This window comes from Dromaius novaehollandiae, chromosome 2 (genome assembly GCF_036370855.1).
Source record: "Dromaius novaehollandiae isolate bDroNov1 chromosome 2, bDroNov1.hap1, whole genome shotgun sequence".
NCBI classification, from domain to species: Eukaryota; Metazoa; Chordata; class Aves; order Casuariiformes; family Dromaiidae; genus Dromaius; species Dromaius novaehollandiae.
The window spans coordinates 1,421,804-1,435,561 of NC_088099.1; the positions used below are offsets into that span (position 1 = coordinate 1,421,804).

The 13,758-nt window shown below is 44.8% G+C and overlaps 1 protein-coding gene across 2 annotated transcripts in view; it reads left to right on the forward strand.

Moving 5' to 3' along the window:
* The first annotated feature begins 506 nt into the window (after positions 1-506).
* The window catches only part of SCAP (SREBF chaperone), a 74,071-nt gene continuing 60,819 nt past the window's right edge, over positions 507-13,758 (forward strand). For both annotated transcript variants that reach the window (XM_064505617.1, XM_064505618.1), the window contains exon 1: positions 507-705. The gene's annotated coding sequence lies outside the window, so the exon portion shown is untranslated. The remainder of the gene's footprint in view (positions 706-13,758) is intronic.

Below are 13,758 nucleotides of genomic sequence, written 5' to 3' on the forward strand. Positions count from 1 at the left end.
CAAAGCTCCCAGTGCCCTGGTCCCATCTCCCCCGTGCTCCAGGGCTCCTGGTGCCCGGTCCCAGCTCCCAGTGCCTGGTCTCATCTGCCCCGTGCTCCATAGCTCCTGGTCCCCACCTCCCCCGTGCTCCAGGGCTCCCGGGCCCCATCTCCCCCGGGCCCGGTCCGCCCCCGGCCCCCTCCACGTGCTGCCGCCCGGCCGCTGCCGCCCTCCCACGTGCGCCGCGCCGAGCCCGCGCGGGGGCGTGTCCCAACGCGGGGGGCGTGTCCCGGCGCGGGGCGTGTCCTAGCGCGGGGGGCGTGTCCCAACGCGGGGGGCGTGGCCAAGTGCCGGGGCGTGTCCCAGCGCGGGGTGGGCGTGGCCTGTGCGGCGGCGCGGCGCGGCCCCTCCCCGCGGCGGGGGGCGTGGCCGGCGGGGGCGCTGCGCGCGCGTGGGCCCGGCTCGGCGGCGGCGGCGGCGGGAACGGAGCGCGGCGGCGGCGGCGGCGGCGGCAGGCCGGGGAGGGGGCGGGGGGAGGGACGGGAGGGCCGAGCGGAAAGGGAGGGGAGAGGGGAAAGAAAAGAAAAGAAAGCAACGCACGGACAAACAAACAAACAGAGCAGCTCGGAGCCACCTCGGGCCCCGGCAGCCCCGCGGCGGCGGCGGGGAGAGGCGAAGAGGCGCCGCCGCACCGGGAGCCCAGCGGTGCCGCCGCCCGCAGGGCAGGTGAGAGGCCGCGGCGAGCGCGCCGGTTCCCAGCGGCTCCCCACCCCCCACCCCCCCGGCCAGGCCTCGGCGCGCGCCGCCGCCCCTCACGCGCGGGTGGGGGGCGGGGGCGCTCCCCCCCCCCCCCCACTTCCTAACGGCCGTTTAACGGTCGCCCGCGCCCCGCCGTGAGGGGCCGCGCGGCCGCCGCCGCCTCCAGGCCTTTCCCGCGGGCGGGGAGGGCGTGGGAGACGCGGCCCCGGCTCCGCAGGCCACCGCCGGGCCCGGGGATGGCGACAGCTCGCTTCGCCCGCCCGGCGCCGCCCTCGACGGGCGCTTCCCGGGGCGGCCCGGCCCGCCGGTGCCCGGCAGCCCTCGGTGTCGCCGCACGGGGTGGACCTGGCCCCCCTGCGTGGCCTCTTCCTTCTGCAGCCCTGGGAAAGGGGGGGCTGAGCGAACCCCCCCCTCGAGGGCCCGAACAGCCCCGGGGCTGCTCGCGGGGGCACCGGGGGAGCGGGGAGCAGGACAGCGCTGTTCCCTGCCCAGGTACCTGCGCTGCAGAACCAGGAAAACGAGCTGTATAGAAGGGAAGAAGCAGCGCGTGCATAAAGGGAAGGCCGACTGAAACGTGTGCTAAGCTACTCTGACAGGTTTGCACAGCAAAGCAATCACTCGTTTACTGTCCGCTTCAGAGTTTGGAGCTATTTTGCTGCTTTGATTTCATGGGGACGTTGTTTTGTGGTGATGGCATGGCGCTCCAAGCGTCTTTAGCTCTGTCCCGTGGCCCCAGTCGTTGAAGTTTTGCTAAAATCTGGGAATCGGCTTCCTTACGAGACCTGGCGAGCGTTTCCCAATTCTCCTCAGAACTAACAAGAAAGCGGAGGAGCTGCTCCAGTCCTGAAGTGGTTGTGGCTGTGCGTTTGGTACCTCTGGCGCTGGGAAATTGGCCTCAATGCCAAAAATTCTCACATGCAACTTCCACTTATTTTTGAGAAGTTTTAAAAGACAAATTAAGTTCCCCTTCATGATAGGGGTAAAGATAAGGTATGATCTCATTTTTCATGAAATGTGTAGCTGTTATGACAGCATGCTAGGGCAATAAATTTAGGATTACATGAACTATTGTGTAATGCAGAAAGGAGATTAGCTGACTTGAATTTAGAAGAAGGGAAAACACCCTGGGATTTTCACTGCATGTGCAACATGTACAAAGCTGTGCTGTTAGCCTCTGAATCATTCTGCCAAAAATACTTCCTTTTCAGTAACTCAGCTTAGTGGCTGATAGTAACTCTGCTCGGTATTTTGGGTTATAGAGCTTAACTTGGTAGGATGCTCTTTATTTTTGTAAACATGACTTAAATATAACATTACAAAAGAGCAAAGAAGAACCAGGTTTTGTGTCTGGAGCATTAAAATAGTGTATGAAGTGTCAAAATCTCACTGGCGAAGGAAATTTGTCAAACTTTCTCTGAAGACAGCTGTTGAAAGTTATTCAATGGTATTTTTATTTAGCGGGTGTTAGGCCTGTCTGTTGTCAGAGCTCGTATAATTGTGCATAGAAGGAGAAGTATTTTTTTTCCTTTCTCATGAGCAAAGAGTTTAAAAAATAGAATAATATAGCTTGACAAAAATGGTTGAAAGTAGTTTTAACTGTCTGTAGTGGAACTTTATAGGTAGTGAATGGAAAAAAGGGAGTAACAGCAGTTCAGTAATTTGCACAAGTCCTGGGAGCTGGGAATCTGTGTTTACTCTCGGTGCCGCTCACTTTTTGTGATGTAGATTTAGACTAAGCATTTGAAACATCCCTTAGCTGTAAGTCCTTGTGTCGTAGTTCCTTTGAAAGACAGAGAATAGGATGGCCAGAGAAAGGCTTAGCCTGAATATTAAGGAATGTTTCTGTTAGTGAAATCTTTGGCCTCCCTACCTCTTCTTATTTCTTTTATGAAAATGAAAATACGGCTGAAAGAGAATACTTTGCCTTGCCTTGTGATTTTACTCCGTCCTATTCATTTTAGATTCCTTCCTACCTGCTACTGCATTCAAGCTGCTATGTTGTCTTCCCAGGCCTAGCTCACCCTGAGCAGCATCTATTTCTCTCCTCTCTAGGTTCAGTCTGGTCAGCCCAACCGGCTGCCTTTACCTGCCGCTTACGCAGTGTGTTAAAGGGGAAGGAGGCAAGGTCTCAAGGAGCGTGAGCAAGTTCTGCGTTACTTCAGCCTCGTATTTCAGAGTCTGCAAGCTGTAAAAGGAGGCGGATGAACAGGGAATTAAAGGTGCCCGTCCTCAAGTGAATCTTGTGATTTGTGTCCTCAGGTTAAGGCACAGTCCTGGCTTCAGAACGGCCAGTTTCCTTTCTGCACTGCTGGAATCCCTTGGGAAGAGCGATAAAATTCCATGGCTCCTGCCACTGAAACAGTGAGTTTCAGCTGAAGGCAGAGAGCAGTGGTGAATGAGGAGAGGAGGAGGGTTGCGTTTCTTCAGTAAAAACTGAATTAATCTTGTGCAAGCCATTGTGATAAAGATGCCATGGGAATAATAGTTGGTTTGTTCTCAAAAGACAATCCCTAAGTCAGACTTTCAGACTTGTTATCTAACAAAGTAGTTTTAGGATTTCTTTCACTGGTGGGAAGAAAGAGCTCAGTGATTTGCTGATCCTGGGTTTCTAATTGGTGATTATTATAAAGAAAAATAATTAGTTTTGCATGATGCTAGAGATGACAGAAAGCTCCCTTTAACTGTTGCTGAGAGTCCTAGCAGTCTGCTTATTCTGGCCTGCCAAATGTTACTTCTGTAATCTAGAACCTGTTGAAAAGCAGTATCATACAAGTGAAAGCTTGAAAGACTTATTTTTTATACTGAAAACAGTTCTGATTAACATGTTTCTTTGAGGAAACATTGCAACATATGTGTTGAAGTTTACTTAATTTTTTCCTTCATGGGCTTTGTGGTCGGAGTTGTGTCCGTTGTCTCTTATTTCTGTCATTGTCCTCTCCCTAAGAGAATACCTGTTAATTACACGACTGACACAGCCAAAACTTACAGCGTTTGAGAACCTAGGGTAGAAGTACTGCTGAAGCTCAGTTTGTGAGTTGTAGCAAGGGTCCATGTGGAGTAGAAAGTAGGCTACCCGAGATGGCTAAAGGTGGTCTTCTGTTTTTTCTGCCTGAGGTTTTAGAAAATCATCTTGAACTCTTTTCCAAACATCTGTTAGCCCAGTGACTAAGGTATCCATCTGGGATATGGAAGACAGAAACAAGTCCTTACTCTGAAATGGGCAGACTACTGTTTTTTGTTTCCACCAAATGATTTATTCTTGAGGAGAAGATGGTGGTTGACCCATAAAACTAGTTTGATTCAATTCTGATTACAGCTAGTCGGGAAACTTCTAATAGGGAGAGCTGGATTTTGGTGCAGGGGTGTGTTTTTAATGTGACGGATGCTAAACTGGGCTGGCTTACTCAAAATACTCCTGAGTCTTTTTTGGAAACTTTCTTCTAGGAGGAAAACCATGCAGTTCAACCTAAGGTCTTGGTAAACTATAAGATAACCAAAGGTAGTTGCTGAGTTAAATGCAAAGGGCTGCAGGAGCAATGATGAAAATGATGAAGGTGATACAGAAGGTGCTTGAAACCTATATACTGGCAATGCAAACTTCAGCAGAAGACTGCTTCAGAAGGAAGGTACCCCAAAATGCTCTTCTGCCCCTCCTCTATTAAAATCACAGCCAGAACCGGTTTCTGCATGGTGAAGAATTTCATGAATCCGGACAATGTAAGCCATCATCAAGTCCTGGTACCGGCTGTTTCACGTATTTTAATCCTTTGCCAGAGAAGTATTTTGCTGAATTAATCACTTTATAACCCAGTGTGCTTCTATTTTACTTACTGGTAGTTCATCCTTGAACTTCTGTCTCTGAAGCAGAAGTAGCACTTAGCTGATGAAGATCTGTGAATTTTCTGCTTATAACAAGTATCTTGCTCGTCCAGAAAAATGACTGTGATGGTCCTGTTTAAAAAATGTTAAACTTCTGCCCAAACTCGTAGCTGCAGAAGGTATCGGCGGCACCCTCTATATGTGTGTGGGAAGAGACTCCGCTTCTGTGTGATGAAGTGGGGCGGTATGTGGAAAATCCAGAAGTCTGCTAGAAGCATTCACAGAGATGTGATTTACCTGGGAATGGTTTCAGAAACTCACTGTATGTGTAGCACCCGGAACTGAACTAGCGACCTGAACGTAAGCAGTAATGTAGTGGGCTACTAAATATATTCTACAGAAGGAGAAGTAGTTTATCTGCTTGTTATGTACACTTCTTTTTTTAAAAATGTTGTCATCTTTACTTATTTAACTTTCCATACCTTCGAAAAAACGAATGGAGGAAGGTTGTTAAGCATTTATTGTGGCACAGTTTCTTAACAAAGTTGTTGCAGTGGGAGGTGGTATTCAGATATGCAGACAGGACCATCTTTTTGAGAAACAGAACTGAAAAATATACAATTAGAATTTATGAGCTTAAATTAAGCTGGGTTTTCTTATGCGATCAGTAAAGATTAATTCTGATTTCTGTCCTGTTGAATCAGGAAACGTACCTTTGCATTGAAAGGAATCCCAGCTATAGATACAGAAGCAGGGTAGAGTTTATGCTGGTTTAAGATATTCATTTGACAAGGTAAGTGAGTAATTGCAGCTGGAGAGGTGTGGAGGAAAAAGTGAGTGAATCTGATGGGTGTGTTTGATAGTAAATGACTGCTGTAGGTATTTCTCACGTTAATTCTTTCTCAAAAGCAGTGCTGGAGCTGGATAGAAATCCTATTTTTTTTCTGCTGCTAGAGGTGAATGCTGCTTTCATCACTTTGGCAATACGTGGTTGCTCAAAACTAGAGGCGTTTCCATTTTTCCCTTGAAGAGCAAAACCGCATGAGGATTAAGATATAAACCAAAACCAACTAGCAACTCTATCAAGGGATAGAGAAATTATTCTATAAATGTGTTAATAAAGAAGATCATGGCGAAAAGAGCAGGGAGGAAAACTTGCTGTTCAGTGGCGCTGAGGCTGAAGTGTCCAGTATCTTCTGTACTTGACTCTCGAGGACCAAAGCAGCCAGCTGGCTAGCGACTGATGCTCGTGAGAAATTAAAGAAAGAACAGCTTAGCAAACAGTCATCTACGTTAGAGATTTTTATCTATGTACGTAAAGTACTGACTAAGAAAAACTTTACATCTTTAGTAGGCATCTTCTGAGAAATGGCAAACAGATGATGATTCGAAACACTAGAAGAGCTCACGCAGTTTGTGTAGGTAAAAGAGTGGGAAGGGGAGGAGAGTGCAGAGCAGGCAGTCATCTAAAATCCTAGAGCAAATAACCAAGTGATTTGATAGCACCTAAAAGATTACAGGGAGCAAGTAACAGCCAACTGGTTAGCTACATGTATTTTGGCGACAAAGTGAGTTTATTTCTTTGCCTGATAAGATGACTGGCCTGTTTCTGGATGCAGAAACAGGAGCTGCTGTGTATCTAGCGTTCAGTAATGTTTTTGGTTTCCTTTTTTTTCCCCTAATAAGATTCTCAAGTAGGTGAGATTTTTAGGGGGGGGAAAAAAAAAAGCCTAAGATGTCCCTACTATGTAATGGATGCAGATTGGTTAACTATACGTATTGAAAGTACTAATAAACATCTAATAATTAAAGTGGCTGGCGGCACTGAGAGGAATCCCTGTGGGGACTGCGTGTTACCATTTACGATTTCGGTGAGAGAATACACTATGCATATTAAAGTTGTACATGACATGAAGCTGGGAGGGACTGTAAATATGCTATAGGACAGGATTAAAAGTTGAGAAATGGATTTGACTATTTCAGTGTTGCCTGAAAAATAGGATACAGTCCAAAAAGGATAGATAAATTTAAGATGTATTTAAGCAAAACAGCTTCAGGAATGAGAATAATTGATTAGGTAATAATGCAGTATAAAAGGATCCTTGTACCCATACTGAACTGGTGAGCAATCATCTATGGGGGAAGCAGGGGAGGCAAAAGTCTTTTTTGGATGTAAAGACCGGAAAATAGACTGCAGGTTGTGATGTAATGCTTCCGTTCCACCCCGTGCCGGTAAAGCTTCGTTCGGGCACCCTGTGACCCGGTTTTGCTATGACATTTGACACATGATGAGAGCCGGTTGGAGGGACTCCAACGGAGAGCCGTCAGACCCCAAAGCGTGGTGGAGGAAAGCTGCGTGCACAAGGTTCGGGGTAGAGGGGGCTGAGGGGAGGCTTAAGGAAAGTATTCCCGCAAGCGTTGCTGCAGGGAGGAAGGAAGTACGCTGCTTTCCACGCCCATCGCGAGCAGCTCGGGAGTGGTTTGCCTGGGAGGAAGGGACACAGGTAATCAGCTTCAGATAGCTTTTCACAACTTCATATTAGGATAAGTTGGCTGGGGTGGCTGCAGAGTCTCCAACTAAACGTTTAAGAACAAGTTGGATAAACATCTGCTGGGGATAATTTGGGCATAACTGATAGGCTCTGAGTTAGGTTCATGAATTAGCCGCCCTGCAAGTCTCTTCTAGCCCTGTTTCTTCCGAGTCTTCTCTTGTACGTCACTTGTAACTGCTTGGATGGCTTCTTTTGCTCTAGCTGTGCTGTGAGACCCTGATCCATGACGCTGATTAAGTGGTAGGCAATATAAACTGAGTAGGTGAACGGCAACCTTCCCTTCAGTAAGTTCATTTTCTTGCAAACAGAATGAGTCATGAAGCACTTGACTCAGAAGAAAAAGATTCTATCCCTTTGTGCAAAACTGTTATGGCCTCGGGTATTTCACAGAGATTGGTTATGGTTTTGCTAAAGTGCGTATCTTGACTTTTGCGGTTAGCTTGCCTCAGTGGGGTGAGGGCTGTATTTAGGAGTTTTTCCTCTCTCTCTTGCTAGTCCAAAATGTATTTGCTACTGGGAAACTTTCGATAAATGACATCAAGGATGGATCTTGACAAAATTACCGATTTATGTAACGGCATCTGAAAGTATTCCAGATCTTTGATTCACTGCATTCATACAAACAAGGTATATCCTAAAAAAGATCGCGGATTCTCTGTGTTGGTGGTTGTTTGCATCCTGAAATAACTTTTCTTTAGCTGCGGTCAGGAGCTTTCTGGCCCGTGCCTCCAGTGGAAGCTGATTGAATTCCTCAGGTTTTGTACCTGGCCGCTGCGTAGGAGGGACATACTGAAACAAGCCTGTACATCCTCAGCTGGAGAGAGATATGGACTTGGTTCCTTTTCTCTAGTAAATTTTCAGTGTAGCCAAGTTTAATGGTAAAACACTGATATGTAATTGCGTGTGGATGTTGCATCATTCTTTTGATATTTTTAGGAGAAAGTAAATCCCTAGCCACTTGCTGTAAAGCAGCTACATTGATAAACAAAAAAGCTGATTATTCCAAAAGTGGCCATGTGATACGCATTGCACAAGAGCAGCCGCCCGGTCAGGCTAAAGGTCTGTTTGGGTTGCTATCTTGTTTCTGATCGTGGGCAGTGTTGTGGTGTAGGGGAAGAGTGTAAGAAGAGGACGGATGCGTTGAGATACTGGCAGCTAGTGCAGCGTTTGGGGAAGGCGACTGGCGGCTCGGGGCCTCCTCAAGCCAGAGGAATGCCCTGGCTTTGCATTTAATAGTTCTTCATTGCTCTTCAACAAAAAAGCAACAGGACAAATTTTTGGATGTCACATGGGTTAATGTCCTGCGATTAAAAACCTCCCCAGCTTAACTGTGTGTTTATTTTGAACGGCCACTTTGTAGTTGCGTTTGAAGTTGCGTTATTCTCGCGCTGTAAGCGGCAGCCCTTCCCTGTTCGGTTTCCGCAGATAATCTCTGCTTTTAGAGATGTCTGTTGTACCCATTTGTTGATGAAACCTTTCCAGACTAAAAAATCTGCACGTATTTCTTTGCTTTTATGATCTTTGATCATTCTTGTTGAACTCCTCTGTACCTTTTCTCATCCTACCGCAGGTGCTGTTTGAGGTGAGGGGAGAGAGGAAGAATGACCAGAACTGAGTATAGCTCTTAGTGTGTGCATAGCATAGATATACACATTAATGATTTCAGTTTTGTTCTCTATTCGGTGCTTAATAATTTCTAATACATGATTTGCTTTTTTGACTGCATTGAGCTAATGTTTTCAGAGAATTAATGAGTAGAAGCCCAGAGCCTGTTCATGAATGGCAATAGCTAGTCTAGAAAGTATTCCTGTATACTGGAAATTATTTTCCCCATATGCATCATTTCACATTCATTGGCATCGAATTTCATCTGTTGCTTTGTTCTCCAGTCGCTTGGTATGGAGTTATTTCTGCCAGCTCTTCAGTCAGCCCGATCTTTGCTATCCTGAATAAATAACACTTTTGGTTGTCTATTATGTTAGTATTATACCTTTTTTCCAGGTAATTTGTAAATATATTAAACAGCACAGTTCCCTATGGGACTCTGCTGGTCACCTTGTTCTATTAAGAGAAGCAGACGTTCTTTCTGATCTTTTTTTAAGCTCTCATGTAACCAGCTTTTATCCATATGAGAGCCCTCCTCCTTTGTTGCATGGCAGCTTAGCTTCTTTAAACGTCCCTGATAAGAGGTTTTATTGAATGCATTTCTGAAAGTCTAGGTACGCTTTCTGAATTGGATCTCTCATCTATATGCTTGTTTATTCCTTCAGAAAAGTCTGACAGATTTATGAAGTTGACTCTTCCTCAGTGTGTCATAACTATCCATGTATCCAGAAATTCAGTTTGTTGGAGTAGTTTCTGCTGCTTTCTTTAAAATACCTGCGTTAATGATCTGAAGTTTCTCAGCTATCTCCTGGTAAAAATTGGCAGAATACCTCCCACCTTTCAGCAATTGTATTGGGACTGAAAGTCACTTGTTACAGTTTTGCTATTTCATGTTTGAGCTCCTGGGCGTGGAATAACACCCTCTGGTCTGTAACACCCTCGATACTGTAACGTTTTCTTCTGTAACTGCGTCTGTTGACAAGCCAGTCTATGATGGATCCTTATGTCCCTGGAACAGAGGATTTCACATGGAAGCTTCCTTTCCCCCCCCCCCCCCCAACTTCTCCTCTCCTTGGCAAAGATGAATGCAATTTTTATTTATCTTTTCTTCTATGGTGCTTTTTTAATATCCTGATCATCTGCTGGCCCTACAGATTCTCTGGCAGACATCCTGCTCGTGGAATCTGAATTAGGATTTATTATTAGTTCTTATGCCTCTTTCCAGTTGTTGCTCAGACTCCTTTTTGACCTGCTTTATAATATTCTCGTAGAGTGCAAGAATTTTATTCTCCTTATTTTTCCTCGTTTGGGCACAACTTCAACTCTTTGCCAGCCTTTTTGGTAGATGCTAGGCATTTCCTCTGAGCTTCCAATGTAATGACTTTAAATAGCCTCTGTCACCTGCAAACATTTTGCTCTTCTAATCCCCATAAGGTTTCTTTAATAGGTAGCTCCCCCCACACACACTTTTTCTTTTTTTCCACCAGTTATGAAAAGTAATGAATTTTTATTTGGGACTTGGCTTCTGGAAAGATGTAACCTCAGTTGTCCAGTGAGGCTCTCTTCTAAAAGCAGAACCACTGTCCAAAGCTGCTTCCTTGCACTTTGCTCGTTGGGAGTTTTAAATATAGAGTTGATTCAAGTAATGTTTAGGTCTGATCCCATGGAGGTGGTGCCTCACATGAAAGAAATCAGGCCTAGTGCTGTCTGAATAGATGATAGCCCAGATCTTTGCTCTTCTTATTTCCTGTTGAACCTTGTAAGGAGCTAGAACCAGATCAGCTGCGTAAGGCCTGGGTAAAATATAACTTTGTAATTCCAAAATTCAACAGTAGCTGATGCATTGGAAATGTGGAAAAAACTCACTGTACCTAGAAATCCTCTGAACGGTTCAGTGACAGACAACACAGGTGATTTCTGGAGGGCTTACAGGCTTTGTGACTGAGAACTACTCGACATGCTCATTGCAAAAGCACGTTCTGGTGAAACTGAAGAAAGTAAAAGTTATGTGATGCGTAGTTTCTTGATATTTACAGTAGCTAGTTTTGTATTGTGCTGTCTTTGTTTCATGGTAGTTTTTTTCAAAATGGAATCAGTATAATTCGCTTTCCTTTTACAGGCGAGGGAGAAATGAGTCTGGAGAGGATAAACCCTCTGTCCAAAATCTGCTGTGCAGCCTTGTCCCAGAATTGAAAATTGAATTTTTCATTCTCTGTACCTTTTATATTCTGTGGCACTCGCTATTTCAGCAATGTATATCTTGCGCATTTTCTTCTCTGAATTCAACCTTTTCCAATTTAATTTTGCAATTTTTTTTTCATATTATGCATCTCTATCTGTTGCCCTGCATGAGGGGGACAGTAATAATATTTCTGAAATTGTAGTAAATGGTGCTAAAGCAAGCTGGAACCGTAATTTAAGAAAGAAGCTATTTTACGTGATCATGTTGCTTTCTGCATAGTGAATTAACAGTAGAGGCTGCAGTACTGTTAGCAAGAACTAGTTTGGGCAAGAGCTTAGTGGTGAGGAAGAAAAGATTGGAAAATGTGTTTTTGTGTTTGGTAATCTAATAAAGATCTTATTAAATCTCCTTTGGCTAAATGCAAAAAGAAGAGTAAACGTTGAATGGAGTTGTGGGGTTTTTCTACATTTTGACACTCTATTTTGGTAACTTATCCAAACTTTTGTGTTTCATGGTTCTACCATTTCAGGCATACCAGCAAGCTTTTGACTAATGCTGCTTGCAATATTCTTTAAGGTTTTTGAGGGAGGGAAGGGGAGACAAAAAGGGACATTTCATAAACTAGATTTGATGAATTACCGTTCTTAAGCAGGACTTAGTTGAGACTCTTTTGTGACATAAAGATCCAAAGGATGTATTGAAACTATGTCTGGAAGCTTGTTTTGAATGCTGATCCTTTCTGGTAGCAGATTAGGTTGTCCCCGGGATGTAAAGATTATTTGTCCAAGCGCTCTCTTTCTGAGCCATTGAGGCACGCTTTCTCCTGGGTATTCCGCTTGTTACTAAAGTGTTTTAAGACATGATGAATAATTTGTAAAATGAGTGAAATATCACTTGCAAAATGGGTTGTTTATTTCAGGTAACTTCTGGATTTTTAAACTGTCAAGACATAAATGAGCATTGTAGGGACACAGGCAAAAGGATGAGAACGGGATGGGTAGTTAGCCCTGAATATCTACACAATGTTGTATCAAGACATGTGCAACTCCTTGATCTTTAAATGTCATCTTACGTTCCTGGCAAACATGTTTTTGCTTGTTTTTTATGTGGCTGAGGGAAATGAGTTGACAAGCAAGTTTGGAGCGCGGGTTCCAAACATTGGGCTGGTGGGAAGAGCTTTGAGGCCTTTTCAGAGAAGGGTAAACAAGAAGGAAAGGGTGTGCTGGAAATGTTCGCTCCTCATAATCCAAGGAGATTGACCAAGTGATCAGAAATGGTAAGCACGCTAGTCATATTTCAGTGAGCTGGCCACAAATCTTTATTTGCTATGTCCTGCTGGAGGGAGGTGGGATTTGAACTGGGGATGCCTGTGCCTGATTGTCTTGGGTTAGATGCACATTTTGTGTGTTGGAGTCTGGTTTAAGAACTCAATTAAAACTTTATTGATCAAGTGGCTGGAATGGAGGGGATATAACCTGAAATTTGATTAACTGAAGACTTTTTAATTTGGATATGAAATGGAGCCTTCTGTAAAGAATACTCCAGTCAGAACATACAGGGTGCTCTGGAGCCGTGTTTCTCAGAGAGCTTAGTCAGGATTAACCTATTCAAGACACCAGCCTCCAAAAGGCTAGTGTGTTGGTCATGATTTTCCCATAGGAAGTATTCTGTTGCCTTTGACCTTTGTGTCCTCTTGCCGTACAAAAGACTTTATTCTTTCCATGGGAATGTAATTAGAGAATAGCAACTTGGTGTTAGGGCTCATTGTGTAGCAGGCCTGTGAAGGGAAATTAGTGTCTTGAGCACATTTCTTGTTTTTTCCATCTCTGAAGACTTCAGAAGAATGCTTCTGCTTCCCACCCGTGTCCCTCGCTGGAGGAGAATTCAAGCTTGGTTCAGTCAGACTTGCTGAAGAAAGGGAGATTTGGCTTCCCATGGTCTGTTCCTCCCTTCTTTCCCCTTCTCCCTGCTGCTGATACTGGAATATTGTTCAGGCTGAGATATTAGAGCTCCTACCTCAGCTGAAATCACTGATTTTTCCAGGATGTTTTATTGAAGGGGTCAACATCTAGCAGCATATTAAGGATATGAACCACCTCTATAGACCAACAAAAGGCAAGAAGATCTGCTTTCACGTTGCTGGTGTGTGAATGATCTAAAGTTTGGCCATTTCCTGTATCTCCTTTGGCAGCAGGAGGCAGGGAATTTTTTTGATTTCGCTTGTTTTCAAGGGGACACTTATGGTGCCAAGTTTCTGGCATTGTTATGGTGAAACCATATCCATAGTGAGGACTGAAGAGAGATCAAGGAGACCTCTGCATGCTTAGTGGAGACTAAAAATCAGCGAGTAGACCCGATACCAGTGATCACTCCTGTTTTTCTGCTTTGGATGTGGACTACCTGTAGCTATAATCATGTGTGAATGTATCCCTCTGGGATGTGGAAATACCACACAAATTCTAGCATGTGAAGGAAGGAGCATATGAATATGGAAGAGGTCTTGTCCTCTGTGTAACCTCTATTCTATGGATCAAGATGATAATTGGAGTCCAAATCAAAACCTTATTTTTAATTTGGCAGTACAGTTTTGCAGTGGTCTGGTTGATTTTGTCTTGAGCAGTATCAGTCCTACTATCTCTGCTTGTATCTTCTCCTTGTTTTTGTATAGTAGTCTGATTCGTGGTGATATCTGGGAATGGAAGCCGCTTGGGAAGCCCAGTATGGGTTGATGAATACATGGCAAATGATTGCAATGGCGAATTATTGCTGAAATAGTCCATATGCCTGCCTTGCCCTCAAGTATTGAGAGCACAGCGGTCAACTTGATCTGCTTTGTCGGCAGCAGTAGAGAGCAGCTGAGTG